The sequence below is a fragment of the Amblyomma americanum genome, chromosome 1 (genome assembly GCF_052857255.1).
Source record: "Amblyomma americanum isolate KBUSLIRL-KWMA chromosome 1, ASM5285725v1, whole genome shotgun sequence".
Lineage (NCBI taxonomy): Eukaryota > Metazoa > Arthropoda > Arachnida > Ixodida > Ixodidae > Amblyomma > Amblyomma americanum.
The window spans coordinates 311,586,274-311,599,975 of record NC_135497.1 but is presented as its reverse complement, the minus strand read 5'-3'; the positions used below and the strand labels follow the sequence as shown (position 1 = coordinate 311,599,975).

The 13,702-nt window shown below is 47.5% G+C and overlaps 1 pseudogene; it reads right to left on the bottom strand.

The window, feature by feature from the left end:
- The window catches only part of LOC144120130 (uncharacterized), a 114,826-nt pseudogene that overhangs the window by 76,434 nt on the left and 24,690 nt on the right, over nucleotides 1-13,702 (bottom strand).

Here is a 13,702-nt window from a genome sequence, read left to right as displayed (position 1 = left end):
TCTAACGTAGAGCAGCCGAACAGGACAGCCTGCCAGCTCTCTCCGGTAGGTAAGAAGAAAGGGGGGTAAACAGGGTTAGAGGGCATGCCCACACCATGCGGTACACGTCCGAAAAGGCGCACCCACAATGAGGGCACTCCCCGTCAAAATTCGGATTAAAATATATTCAACGCTGCCGGACACAGTACCGTGTTGGTGTAAAAGCGAAGGACCCAACGCTGCTCGCTTTTGGTTAGCCCTTTCGCAGCGGGATGAAAGCGGCTATGCTCAATTTGATGCATCTGAATAATTTATCTAATTGATAGCCCGATTAGGTTCCGTACACACCTCGCTCGTGGGCTTCCGCAGCACGGCAAAAAGTTAAGCGCCGGTGGTACACTCCCGTTGTTCCCAGGACCTAGGCGCCGCATCTACAGCCTCCAAAGCGCAGACGCTCCTGTCGGCCAGGGACCTTTTTCAGCGAGATTACGACACTATTTGTTTAACAATAAGGTGAAGGAGGCCTAATGCGCAGTGGCCAACTGCATGAAACAAATTTGAGCGTCAAGTCCGTTCCCACTTTGCACCCCAAATGCACACTGGTGCGCATTTTAGTGTGCTCTTTAAAAGAGCATTGCAAATTATAAAACGCGTTAGCCACTATAAGCGCAATAAAGACCATTTCCCGGGCAAACATGGCGAGATTGTGACTGCACCAACCTTGTGTTTTCTCTATGACAGTGCCTATTTGCGCGCTCCACAACTCCTCACTAGTTTTGTAGAGATCGGGGTATGCAGCAAAGTATGTCAAGGGCACGGCTGTTCATCGCATGTTAGCAAACATTTGACGTGTTTTATTTCAGTTGCCATGACAAAATCTAGCCGCCTTATTCCTGCTTATTTGACAACGTTTTTGGCAACAAAGTTCTCCCACAAGTCGAACCACTTCTGTGTTTGAAAGATTAAACAAAGAACAGAAGCATTTTTTTCTTTCACCTCGGATACTTAAGCGTCAAGCGCCGGATTGTTTCGTTATAAATCGGTTTGTGTTTATGACGCGCTTACAGATTTTATGTAATATTTAAAAGAAAAAAAAACATCCCCTAGACGCAAGAACTTCTCTTCCTAGTAAAATTCGACTTCTCTCAGCCTGAGGGCACTCAGCTATTGAGCCGGAGTATCCGAATTCGAACCCGCTCGCAGTGGCCGTGTTTCGATCGAGGAAAAACACAAAAGGCGCCCGAGTGCTGTCGGATGTCTGTGGACGTTAACGATGCCCAGGTGGTCGCAATTTTTCCGCAGCATTACAATTTTCCAGCTCTCTCTCCCATTCTTCATTCACGCTCTCCTTTATCCCTTCCCTTACGCCGCGGTTATGGTGTCTTCTGCCATGCGATACAGTTACTGCGCCACCTTATTACCTCAAAAACCGAATTTTTCTCAGTGTTTTTTTCCCCGCCGCGGTGGCTCAGTGGTCATAGGGCGCTCGGCTACTGATCCGGAGTTGCCGGGTTCGAACCCGACCGCGGCGGCTACGTTTTTATGGAGGCAAAACGCTAAGGTGCGATGCCAGTGCGCGTTAAAGATCCCCAGGTGGTCTAAATTATTCCGGAGCCCTCCACCACGGCACCTTTTTCTTCCTTTCTTCTTTCACTCCCTCCTTTACATACCTTCCCTTACTTCGCGGTTCAGGTATCCAACTTTATATGAGACAGATACTGCGCCCTTTCCTTTCCCTCAAAACCAATTATTATTATGATTCTCAGCGTTTTACCAGGCGCTCGTGTGCGGTGCGATGTCAGTGCACGTTAAAGATCCCTATATGGTCGAAATTAATCCGCAGACCTCCACTACGGCACCTCTTTCTTCCTTTCTTTTTTCGCTCCCTCCTTTATTCCTTCCCATACGCCACGGCTCAGGTGTCCGCCGATATGTGAGACAGATACTGCGCCATCTCCTTTCCCCTAAAACAAATTTTAATTTTAGAGTGTCTTAGTTTCACGTACGCAGAGGTTTCACGTACGCAAACGTGAGAAGTCGACGTAGCCTGCACGCAGGTGGTTTGAAAACCTTATAGTTACACTTACGCGAAACACGCCGCGCGTTACGCCTAGCGCCATCTACTAAGAAACACAGACACTGGTTGTAGCCCAAATTATCCAAGACAAGTCTTTACGCCAAGCCATTCATAGCGAGACCGTCGCTATGACGACAACCAACGCTACTTCGTCAGGGTTAACAGCTGAAAAATCGCCCTTCTGTTTGAGAAACAAAAGCTATTTGCCGCTTGAAACCTTATGCGAGGGTAAGAATGGTCAAATCGAAGGCGAATACAGCAGTTTAGAACGCGATATCGCGTCGAGGGATTAGCGACGAAGCTGTTATCGCTGTGAAGCGGGCGGGCAGGGTGCCGCCATGTTTGTCAACGCTACGTACGCAAGCAACGCAAAGACCGCAACGTAAGAATCCGAATCTCACGTACGTACGTGAGACTCGCGCATACCCTTTGCGTTCTGCGCATGCGCACTGGTCACCCGTAAGAGCTCTATGTACGTGAAGCCTCTACGTACGTGAAACTAAAACTCTCTATTACGGGTGACCAGTGCGCATGCGCAGAACGCAAAGGGTCTGCGTGAGACTTACGGATGTACGTGAGATTCGGATTCTTACGTTACGGCCTTTGCGTTGCTTGCGTACGTAGCGTTGACAAACATGGCAGCGCCCTACCCGCCCGCTTCACAGCGATAACAGTTTCGTCACTAATCCCTCGACGCGATATCGTGTTCTAAACTGTTGTATTCGCCATCGATTTGCCCATTCTTACCCTCGCATAAGGTTTCAAGTGACAAATGGCTTTTTTTTCAGACAGAAGGGCGATTTTGCAGCTGTTAAGCCTGACGAAGTAGCGTTGGTCGTCGTCATAGCAACCATCTCGCTATTGATGGCTTGGCTTAAAGACTTGTCTTGGATGATTTTGGCTACAACCAGTGTCTGTGTTTCTTAGTAGATGGCGCTAGGCGTAACGCGCGGCGTGTTTCGCGTACGTGTAACTATAAGGGTTTCAAACCTCCTGCGTGCACGCTACGTAGACTTTTCACGTTTGCGTACGTGAACCCTCTACGTACGTGAAACTAAAACTCTCTATTCGGATTTTTACGTTGCGGTCTTTGCGTTGCTTGCGTACGTAGCGTTGACAAACATGGCGGCGCCCTGCCCGCCCGCTTCACAGCGATAACAGCTTCGTCGCTAATCCCTCGACGCGATATCGCGTTCTAAACTGCTGCATTCGCTTTCGATTTGACCATTCTTACCCTCGCATAAGGTTTCAAGCGGCAAATAGCTTTTGTTTCTCAAACAGAAGGGCGATTTTTCAGCTGTTAACCCTGACGAAGTAGCGTTGGTTGTCGTCATAGCGACGGTCTCGCTATGAATGGCTTGGCTTAAAGACTTGTCTTGGATGATTTAGGCTACAACCAGTGCCTGTGTTTCTTAGTAGATGGCGCTAGGCGTAACGTGCGGCGTGTTTCGCGTACGTGTAACTATAAGGGTTTCAAACCACCTGCGTGCAGGCTACGTAGACTTCTCACGTTTGCGTACGTCAACCCTCTACGTACGTGAAACTAAAACTCCCTATTAGAGAGCTTTAGTTTCACGTACGCAGAGGCTTCACATACGTAGAGCTCTTACGGGTGACCAGTGCGCATGCGCAGAACGCAAAGGGTATGAGCGAGTCTCACGTACGTACGTGAGATTCGGATTTTTACGTTGCGGTCTTTGCGTTGCTTGCGTACGTAGCGTTGACAAACATGGCGGCACCCTTCCCGCCGCTTCACGGCGATAACAGCTTCGTCGCTAATCCCTCGAGCGATATGGTGTTCTAAACTGCTGTATTCGCCTTCGATTTGCCCATTCTTACCCTCGCATAAGGTTTCAAGCGACAAATAGCTTTTGTTTTTCAGACAGAAGGGCGATTTTTCAGCTGCTAAGCCTGACGAAGTAGCGTTGGTCGTCGTCATAGCAACGGTCTCGCTATGAATGGCTTCGCTTAATGACTTGTCTTGGATGATTTTGGCTACAACCAGTGTCTGTGTTTCTTAGTAGATGGCGCTAGGCGTAACGCGCGGCGTGTTTTGCGTACGTGTAACTATAAGGGTTTCAAACCACCTGCGTGCAGGCTACGTAGACTTCTCACGTTTGCGTACGTGAACCCTCTACGTACGTGAAACTAAAACTCTCTACTCTCTAATCTCACGTACGTACGTGAGGCTCGCGCATACTCTTTGCGTTCTGCGCATGCGCACTGGTCACCCGTAAGAGCTCTACGTACGTGAAGCCTCTACGTACGTGAAACTAATACTCTCTTTTGGCAGCATTACCGCCGCCCTTCGCATTCCACGAGTTTTTTGTTGATTAGCGTCTACTTTCGGGAAGGAAGCCTCTGGTTGTTCATAAATATGAAGAAACACTGATTTCTATTCATACTGTCGCAATGCATCTTAGTTAACCTTCATACACCGATAGTAGGCAAAACTTGTATTTAATAGTGGTTTACAAAACTGTATATTTTCTTATTACGCGATTCTACTTGAAGTCTCTGCAACGTTTTTAACTCTTCAAAGTAATGGTGCTCGTATGCAGCATGTGAAGTTGTCTTCAGTTTGTTCCCCCATATCCTTTAACATCTTTTCTATTGCCTACTGCGAACACCCTTTGCACATTTTATTATCAGCGATTTTTCAGCAGTTTCATCGTAATACCTCTTCCTAGGTATCTATTTTTACAGAGGTTTTTTTGGTTTCCGAAAGGTATATAAAATCCGCGTTTCAATTTAATAATAATAATATTAATAATAATAATAATAATAATAATAATAACAATAATAATAATAATTGGTTTTTGGCGAAAGGAACTGGCGCAGTATATGTGTCATATATCGTTGGACACCTGAACCGCGCCGTAAGGGAAGGGATAAAGGAGGAAGTGAAGGAAGAAAGGAAGAAAGAGGTGCCGTAGTGGAGGGCTCCGGAATATTTTCGACCACCTGGGAATTTTTAACGCGCACTGACATCGCACAGCACCCGGGCGTCTAAAAGATTTTCCGCCATTAAAACGCAGCCGTCGCGGTCGGGCTCGAGCCCGTCCATTTCAGTTTGTCAAAACGATGAAAGTGTAATACAAAAATATAGCGAGACATAATTGATCTTTGCCTGGAACGGAAAATTTTCTTAATCAAACGGGACTGCGTTCGCTGTCATATTTAGTGGTCCGAATCCATGGACGCAAAAGCTGTTTCTGGGTGCAAAAATATTTCTTCGTTCGGCTTTCTAAGGCTGGCGCTGGCATGAACGGAATTATTTTTTAAACAAAATGGCCGGTCCAGGATTTGAACCCGAAAGACACCAAATGCGAAAATCATACCCCCAGACCAATGGGCCCCACCGTTGGTATATGCGTTGATCCTGCATTTATATAAAGGCGCACTTGCGCAAGATATCTCGGAATCCGGTATTACGGCTTTTTCTTTTTATTATCAAGCCGCAATTCATTTTCTACCTCCGAAGTTCGTCGATGTTGTTTTTTATTGTTCTAAAGGCTGAGCATCAGTTCAAGCGCACAACACCGTAATCGCTTTATACCGGACCTGTGAGCGAAAACTACCACTAACTTTTAAAAGTAGTCTTTCTGAGGCATAAAAACGGTGTTTGTGTGATAAGAAAAAAGTTGATCATGTTAATTAGTAAAGTGCTTAACTTAGCTCCAATAGTTAGCTGTTTAGCTGCTACAATCACGGGCATGGTTGGCAACATAGATTTGCTCCAGCACAGGCGGGATGGAGGACATCACCCGGCACATGCGCCACGGAGCGACGTGCACAAGTGATCTTTGCTGCGCGCTACACAGACGCGCGCTTTTCGAATGGTGCAAGAGATGGTCTGAATTTCTTTGAGCCGGAGAACCTGAGGCAATCGAGTCTTCGAAACTATAAAAACTGATATAGGTCTGCCTAATTCCACGCACAAATATCTAATGGCAGCTAGCTCTAAGAGTTTAAAAGTAAGGGTGCCTCGAGTTTTCTGCTTCGTTATTACAGGTAAGCAAGGTTTTTCGTATTCATTGCATAAATATGAGAACTTAAACGGTTTTCTATGGTTTAGCTTTCGGCCGTCATGTGCTTCGGTTTCTATTAAAGGAACTGAAGTACAGTGGCATTTAAGTGAGGCCATCGCTTCAGTCGAGAAGCAACGTTCTTGTATTCAACATGTGTTCGTGAGAAGATTTTTTAAAGCGCTGAAGCAATGTGCTGCGAAAGATTTTGTAATTAAATCAGATCTCTGAATGTGTTCGTCCTTCCTGTTTTTATAAAATATAATTATTTTCAGTGCATCGCAAACAGTTGCCATATATCATAGGAAAATTACTGAAGTCTAATTAGTTAAATTATTTAACGTGCTGTTAAATCTTCCTTCGTTTGCACTGCAGAGGACCGCTGCAGCGCCCCGATACAAAACCTGCTCACATCTGTACGTTGAGTCGTGGTCTCGACACCATCGGGTCGGAGCGCGCCCTTGGAGGCGCGACGGAGGAGGCAGTAGCACAGGTTACTGTCCTTATTTTCACATGCCGGTAATGCTGTTCCTAGACGCGAATCGAATGAAGTGCAATTTACTGATTTGGCCTAAAGCACAAAGCTACCCCTTGCCGGCGAGTTAACTTGTCCTGCCTCGCAGCTTTATTTCTGTCTCACCCGCTGGCTCATGCTTTCTCAAATGCGCTCATCTCTCGCCACTCGGTGTGTTCGGTGTAAGGTTTTATTTTGCGGAATGTGAAACACGAGCGTTTAGAATGAACAGGCAAAAATGCGAACATATAGAACGCAGAGAAGAAAAAATATAATACCGGCGCATTAATTGGGGTACCCGCCGCGGTGGATCAGTGGTTAGGGTGCTCGACTACTGATCCGGAGTTCCCGGGTTAGAACCCGACCGCGGCGGCTGCGTTTTTATGGAGGAAAAACGCTAAGGCGCCCGTGTGCTGAGCGATGTCAGTGCACGTTAAATATCCCCAGGTGGTCGAAATTATTCCGGAGCCCTCCACTACGGCACCTCTTTCTTCCTTTCTTCTTTCACTCCCTCCTTTATCCCTTCCCTTACGGCGCGGTTCCGGTGTCCAACCATATATGAGACAGATACTGCGCCATTTCCTTTCCCCCCAAAACCAATTATTATTATTATTATTATTATTATTATTATTATTATTATTATTATTATTATTATTATTATTATTATTATTATTATTATTATTATTATATTTATTGCAGCTTGAGAGCTTGGGTAAGAGGTGCTATTTTTCGTTGGTTATGGTTGCGTCGCGGCAACATTTAGAAAGACCTGCCACGATCATCATCGTAGTCGCTCAATTAAAGCAAAGAAAGCTATACTAGCACGGAGTCCTTACCTGTAAGAAGAAAGTCGTCACTGACAATGCCGCCAACCAACCACCGTCGACGCTGTTACTGGCTTAGCAATCCGTAGTTTCTGCACCCAAAGTTGCCTCCTTTTCGGGCGCCGAGCAGTGTTTAAGGAATAGAATGATAGCCCCTATAGCTTTGCCATCTCGTTGACATACGAAAAGGCACGCAGCAGTGCGGCCGAGCTTTCTTTTTGCCACGGCGCTCCGTGTACGACATCCGAAAGTGCCTACCAGCAGAAGACATCGTGCATCTGTAGGACGAGTTCTCCAAATACGGAATCGACGCGTAGCTGCTATGTCATGAAAATCGATAGTTTTTATAGGAAACATGACAGCGAATGCGCCGACGAAGCACTGCCAAAGGAGCAAACGTATGTCTCCACGTATTGCCGATCCCTCTATACACTATCGTTCGCGGCGCTCCCGAATCGTAGCGTGACTTCGTGAAAAGCGCACCTTGTAATCAGAATTTCAAAACATTATGGAGTGCAAATCTCCAGGGAAACAAGCGGAAGCACTGATTTTTTGGTATCATAAGAATGAGACCACTTTTGGCAACGCCTGATTAGATTACAAAATAAGTTACTGACATTACGGCTCCAGAAGAATTATCCTTAAGAAAACCCGCTTTTCACGTAAGCGGGTAACGGCGTTATTCCGCCGAAACTGATCCGTTGCAGGTGCGGGAGGAGCTGAGAGATAAGAAAACCAGCTATTCACGCTAGCGAGAGGCGGCGTCATTCATTCCGACACTCATGAGTGGATCAAGAGTCTTCACCGCTGCACTGGAAATCTACGTCGGTTTTCTTCTTCCGGGAAGCGCTTTTTCGGCTCGTGGTCGTCTTCAGCTTTCTTCGGAAAATTACTTACTAAGCAAGAAACAATGTCCGGTCTGGAGACTAGGATACAAAGGACAAGAGAAAGCGCCGAAAGCAGCACGGTGCCAGTTCAGTTCACGAGAATGAGGTTAGGAGGAAATGAAGTTGTATTAGAGGAGAGAAAGAAGTGCGGGCGCGTAACAGGCGTAAGAAAGAGAGAGGGGAGGTTTATTCACGGGAAGGGCAGAGAGGTTGGCCTGAAAAATAAATATCTGGCCTGGTACTCTGCACTGAGAATGGGAAGATGAGATGTATATAATTGGTTTTTTGGGGAAAGGAAATTGCGCAGTATCTGTCTCATATATCGTTGGACACCTGAGCCGCGCCGTAAGGGAAGGGATAAAAGAGGGAGCGAAAGAAGAAAAGAAGAAATGGGTGCCGTAGTGGAGGACTCTGGAGTCATTTCGACCACCTGGGGATCTTTAAAGTGCACTGACATCGCAAAGCACACAGGCGCCTTAGCGTTTTGCCTCCATAAAAACGCAGCCGCCGCGGTCAAGTTCGAACCCGGAAACTCCGTATCACTAGCCGAGCGCACTCACTACTGAGCCACTGCGGCGGGTAAGGGAAGAAAAGAAAAACAGAGGCTCACGATGGGGGATAATGATGATGGGAGGTGGAAGATGAAAAAATACATAAAAACCAAGGAACACTTTCTAACTTCGCCAACGCGAGGCAAGGTCCGTGTCGCTTAAAAAGCGTGAGAGCGCTCGCGCTGCCCGTACAGTTTCATAACTATATGGCCAAGCGCCGAGGATAGATAGGATAGGATAACATTACTGAGCTCTACGCAAGTGCTTTTATGCGGTTCAGATGAGGGGCCTTGTGTCCATAGACTTCTAAGCAGATTCGAGCATGAGTGTTTCACGTGCATATGCTGGACACGCCACTAAAACATGTTCTATAGTCTCTAGGACGCCTCATGTGGGTACATTCCGGGGAGTCCTTTTGTCCTATGAAGTGCAAGTATTCGCGCGTGAAGGCGATGTTTAGACGTAATCTATGGAATATACATGCAATACGGGGTGGTATTCCGCGAGGAACAGAAAAGGTCATCGCCGGATCTAGCCGTTTATGGCGGATGTGTCGAGTGTCTGGCAGTGCCCAATACCTAGCCGTCGCACTCCTCAATGATTCCGAAAGGAGGCAAGTGGTGTCCGGTCTAGATAACGGCACAGCTATACGCAGGCCCTTGCTGAAGGAGCTCCTTGCTTCAGCGTCGGCGGTCTCATTTCTGGTTTGTTTATGGAGGTTTAACGTCTCAAAGCGACTCAGGCTATGAGAGACGCCGTAGCGAAGGGGTTCGGAAATTTCGACCACCTGGTATTCTTGAAAGTGCACTGACATTGCACAGCACACAGGCCTCTAGAACTTCACCTCCATCAAAATTTGACCGCCGCGGCCGGGATCGAACCCGCGTTTTTCGGGCCAGCAGCCGAGCACCATAACCACTCAGCCACCGCGGCGGCCCTGATCTCATTTCCATTGAGTCCACAGTGTCCAGCGGTCAACTGGAACACTATACGGTCGCCTTTTATCTGAGAAAATGACAGGAGACTAATTTTATCAAGAGCATGTGCTTGGTAGGCAGTGTGGCGTAGGAAGCAGCCCAAAATTTGTAGCGCAGGTATACAGTCAGTGAAAATGCACCACTCCTGAGGCGGTTCTCCGCGGATGTGGCGAATCGCTTCCCGAAGGCGAGTAAGCTCTGCAGCGGTTGAAGTAGACTTGAGTCCTAAAATGAATCTGCGTTACTTGTCGAAAGTTACTATATGAGACCTATGGCGAGCGCGAGGTCATGGTTTCCAGGCGCGTGCGGTTGGCTCGTGAGCGCGCCTGCGCTCGTGGAAGCCGGTGGTGGTGGAAAACGTTTATTTACTATTTTTTGCAATAGAGATCCCAGGAAACTGGCCTTAAGGGCCAGCCCCTTGCCAATAATAGGAGGGCTTCCTAGTCTGGGACCTTTGTGGCTTCCGCTTTATCTCGGGCCCTAGCGACGAGGGATCTTTGGCTCTCTAACGTAGACCAGCCGAGCAGGGTAGCCTCCCAGCTCTCTCCGGTAGGTAAGGAGAAAGGGGGGTAAGCAGGGTTAGAGGGGAATCTCCACGCCGTGTGATACACGTCCGAGAACGCGAAGCAACAATGCGGGCACTCCCCGTCTAAAGACGGATTAAAATATATTCAACGCTACCGGGCACAGTACTGTGTTGGTATAACCTTCTCAGACGTGAGAGGAAACGTCCGAGCGAAAATTGTTATTTCACATATGATTTCTATTTTGAACCTCAGAACAATATAAACTTCAGTTTCAGTTATCGCAATTTTGACTTGGCTGAAAATGCATGTCCCCCTACAGGGACACTTGGGTTCCTATGTCTGTATTTGTTAGGTTTTTCAGGATATTCCCATACTCCTACAGACATCCTTAAACGCTGCCAAAAGGTCCCCCTACTCAGAACTTGGAAGAACCTAATGCTTATCATTCATAATTAATAATTGAGCTGTATGTCCAGGTTCCTAGATCCGGGTCATCATTCTCTGGAGCTGACATCGCTGCTCTCCACAAAAAACGTCGCGGTAAAGTTTAACGGGTTGATTGTTCACTCTCACTGCCAGATGAGGCATCAGTGTACTTCTCAGTATTACAGTTGTGTGCATCATTATCCTCTTCTTTATTTTCATAGTCAGATATATCGGAGTTTTCACGGTGACAAATTGAACTCAAAATCTCTTCGGCCTTAATAAATAGGCAGGGTGTAAACAAACAACAAAAATGTTGTAATTTCTAAGCTGCGTACGTTGAACAAAAAAGTTTCATCACCCGGAACCAATGAAGAACTTTCACGACTGAGACCCAATGTCCCCGTGCACGGACATTTCCTTTAGAACAATGCGGGTGGCAGACAACTAACATTTTTCGCAATGAACTACACTAAAATGTTCTTTAATCAATAGCGATTCTAGACATATCGAATAGAGTTCCCATAAAAAGATTTTTGAAAGGTAAAATGCGCCTTATCGCTCCTTTGCCTGTAAAACGTTATCGTGCTTATTCCCGCCATATTGTCTTCTTTACGGAGGGATATCTATCTCTGCGCTCTTCACAGATAGCGCCACAACGTTTGTCCTCCTAGGGGGACACTAGGTCTATATTCTACATAAATTGAATTTATCGTCAGGATCTGCGAACCAATGTCGCTGTAGAGGGAACAGGCGTCTGAAGAGGATAAAAGCGAAGGACCCAACGCTCCTCGCTTTTGGTTAGCCCTTTCGCAGGGGGGTGAAAGCGGCTATGCTGTATTTGATGCATCTGAATAATTTCTCTGTAATTGATAGCCGGATTAGGTTCCGTACAGTCCTCGCTCGTAGGCTTCTGCAGCAAGGCAAAAAGATATGCGCCGGTGGTACACTCCCTTTGATCTCAGGACCTAGGGGCCGCATCTACAGCCTCCACAGCGCAGACGCTCCTGTCGGTCAAGGACCTTGTTCAACGAGCTCACGGCACTTTTTGTTTATCAATGAGGTGATGGAGGCCTAATGCGCAGTTTCCAACTGCATGAAACAAATTTGAGCGTCAAGTCCGTTCACAATTTGCACCCCAAATAAACACTGGTGCGCATGTTAGTGTGGTCTTTAAATGAGCATTGCAAATTATACAACGCTTTAGGCACTATAAACACAATAAAGGCCGTTTTTCGGCCAAACATGGAGAGTAGTAGTAGTAGTAGAAAACATTTATTCCAAGTCTATTTGCGCGCGCCACTACTCCTCTCTAGTTGTTTAGAGATCGAGGTGCCCACAAAGTACGTAAGGGCACGACGGCTGTTCATCGCATGTTCGCAAAAATTTAAGGTGTTTCATTCCAGTTGCCATGACAAAATCTAGCCGGCTTATCCCTGTTTATTTGACAACGTTTTTGGCAACAAAGCTCTCCCACAAGTCGAACCACTTCTGTGTTGGCTGGGTTAAAAAAAATCTGCAGCATTATTAGTTTCACTTCGAATACTTAAGCGTCAAGCGCGGGATTCTTTCGTTATCAATCGGTTTGAGTTCACGACGCGCTTACAGATTTTATGGAATAATTAAAACGAAAAAAAAACATGTCCTAGACACAAGCAGTTCTCTTCCTTGTAAATTTCGACTCCTCTCAGCGTGAGGGCACTCCGCTATTGAGCCAGAGAATCCGGATTCGATCCTGTTCGCAGTGGCCGTGTTTCGAGGGAGGCAAAAGGCAAAGGGCGCCCGAGTGGTGTGGGATTCTGTGGACGTTAACGATGCCCAGGTGGTCGCAATTTTTCCGGAGCATTACAATTTCCCAGCTCTTTCTCCCATTCTTCATTCACTCTCTCCTTTATTCCTTCCCTTACGGCGCGGTTATGGTGTCTACCGCCATGCAATACAGATACTGCGCCACCTCCTTGCTTCAAAAACCCAATTTGTTTCTCAGACCCGCCGCTGTGGCTCAGTGGTTAGGGCGCTCGACTACTGATCCGGAGTTCCCGGGTTCGAACCCGACCGCAGCGGCTGCGTTTTTATGGAAGAAAAAATTGGAGGCTTATCAAGGTTAAGCCCAGTGGATGCGAAGCCGCTTGACTAGGCGTTCTTCGCGTTCTTCATCGGTTTCCGTAGCACGCTGCAGCCTTCGTTTTGCATTCATATTATTAACGTCCTTAGCGTTTGGAGGCATCTTGACCGCATACACGCCCGGCGCAAAGACGCTGGCGCGGTTGCGGGCACAGAGACTGACGCGACGGCGGGCGCAAGCCGCTTCATCCCAGGCGTGACGTCACATATCACGTGATGCAGCGATGGTGGCGCCGCCGCCGCGTCGCGCGCGACGGCGCGAACCGAAGTGTGGAGGCCTCCGCCGGGCGACGTCTTACGGCGCGATATGAGGCCCCATCTGCAGCCGGTGTGACGTCATCACGTGACGTCACATTATGTGATCTCACTTCAGGGTCAATGGTGGCCACCGCCGGGAGGCGGCCGACGGCGCGATATGAGGCCCCATCTGCAGCCTGTGTGACGTCATCACGTGAAGTCATGTCACGTGACTCCACTTTAGGGTCAATGGTGGCCACCGCCGGGCGTCGCGCGAAGGCCCGAAACCTACGTTAATATGCTTCGCATAAAAGGCTAAGGCGCCCGTGTGCTGTGCGATGTCAGTGCACGTTAAAGATCCCCAGGTCGTTGAAATCATTCCGGAGCCCTCCACTACAGCACCACTTTCTTATTTTGTTCTTTCACTCCCTCCTTTATCCTTCCCTTACGGCGCGGTTCAGGTGTCCAACGATATACGAGAGAGATACTGCGCCATTTCCTTTCCCCCAAAACCAATTATTATTATTATTATTGCTCAGCGTTTTACCAGGCGC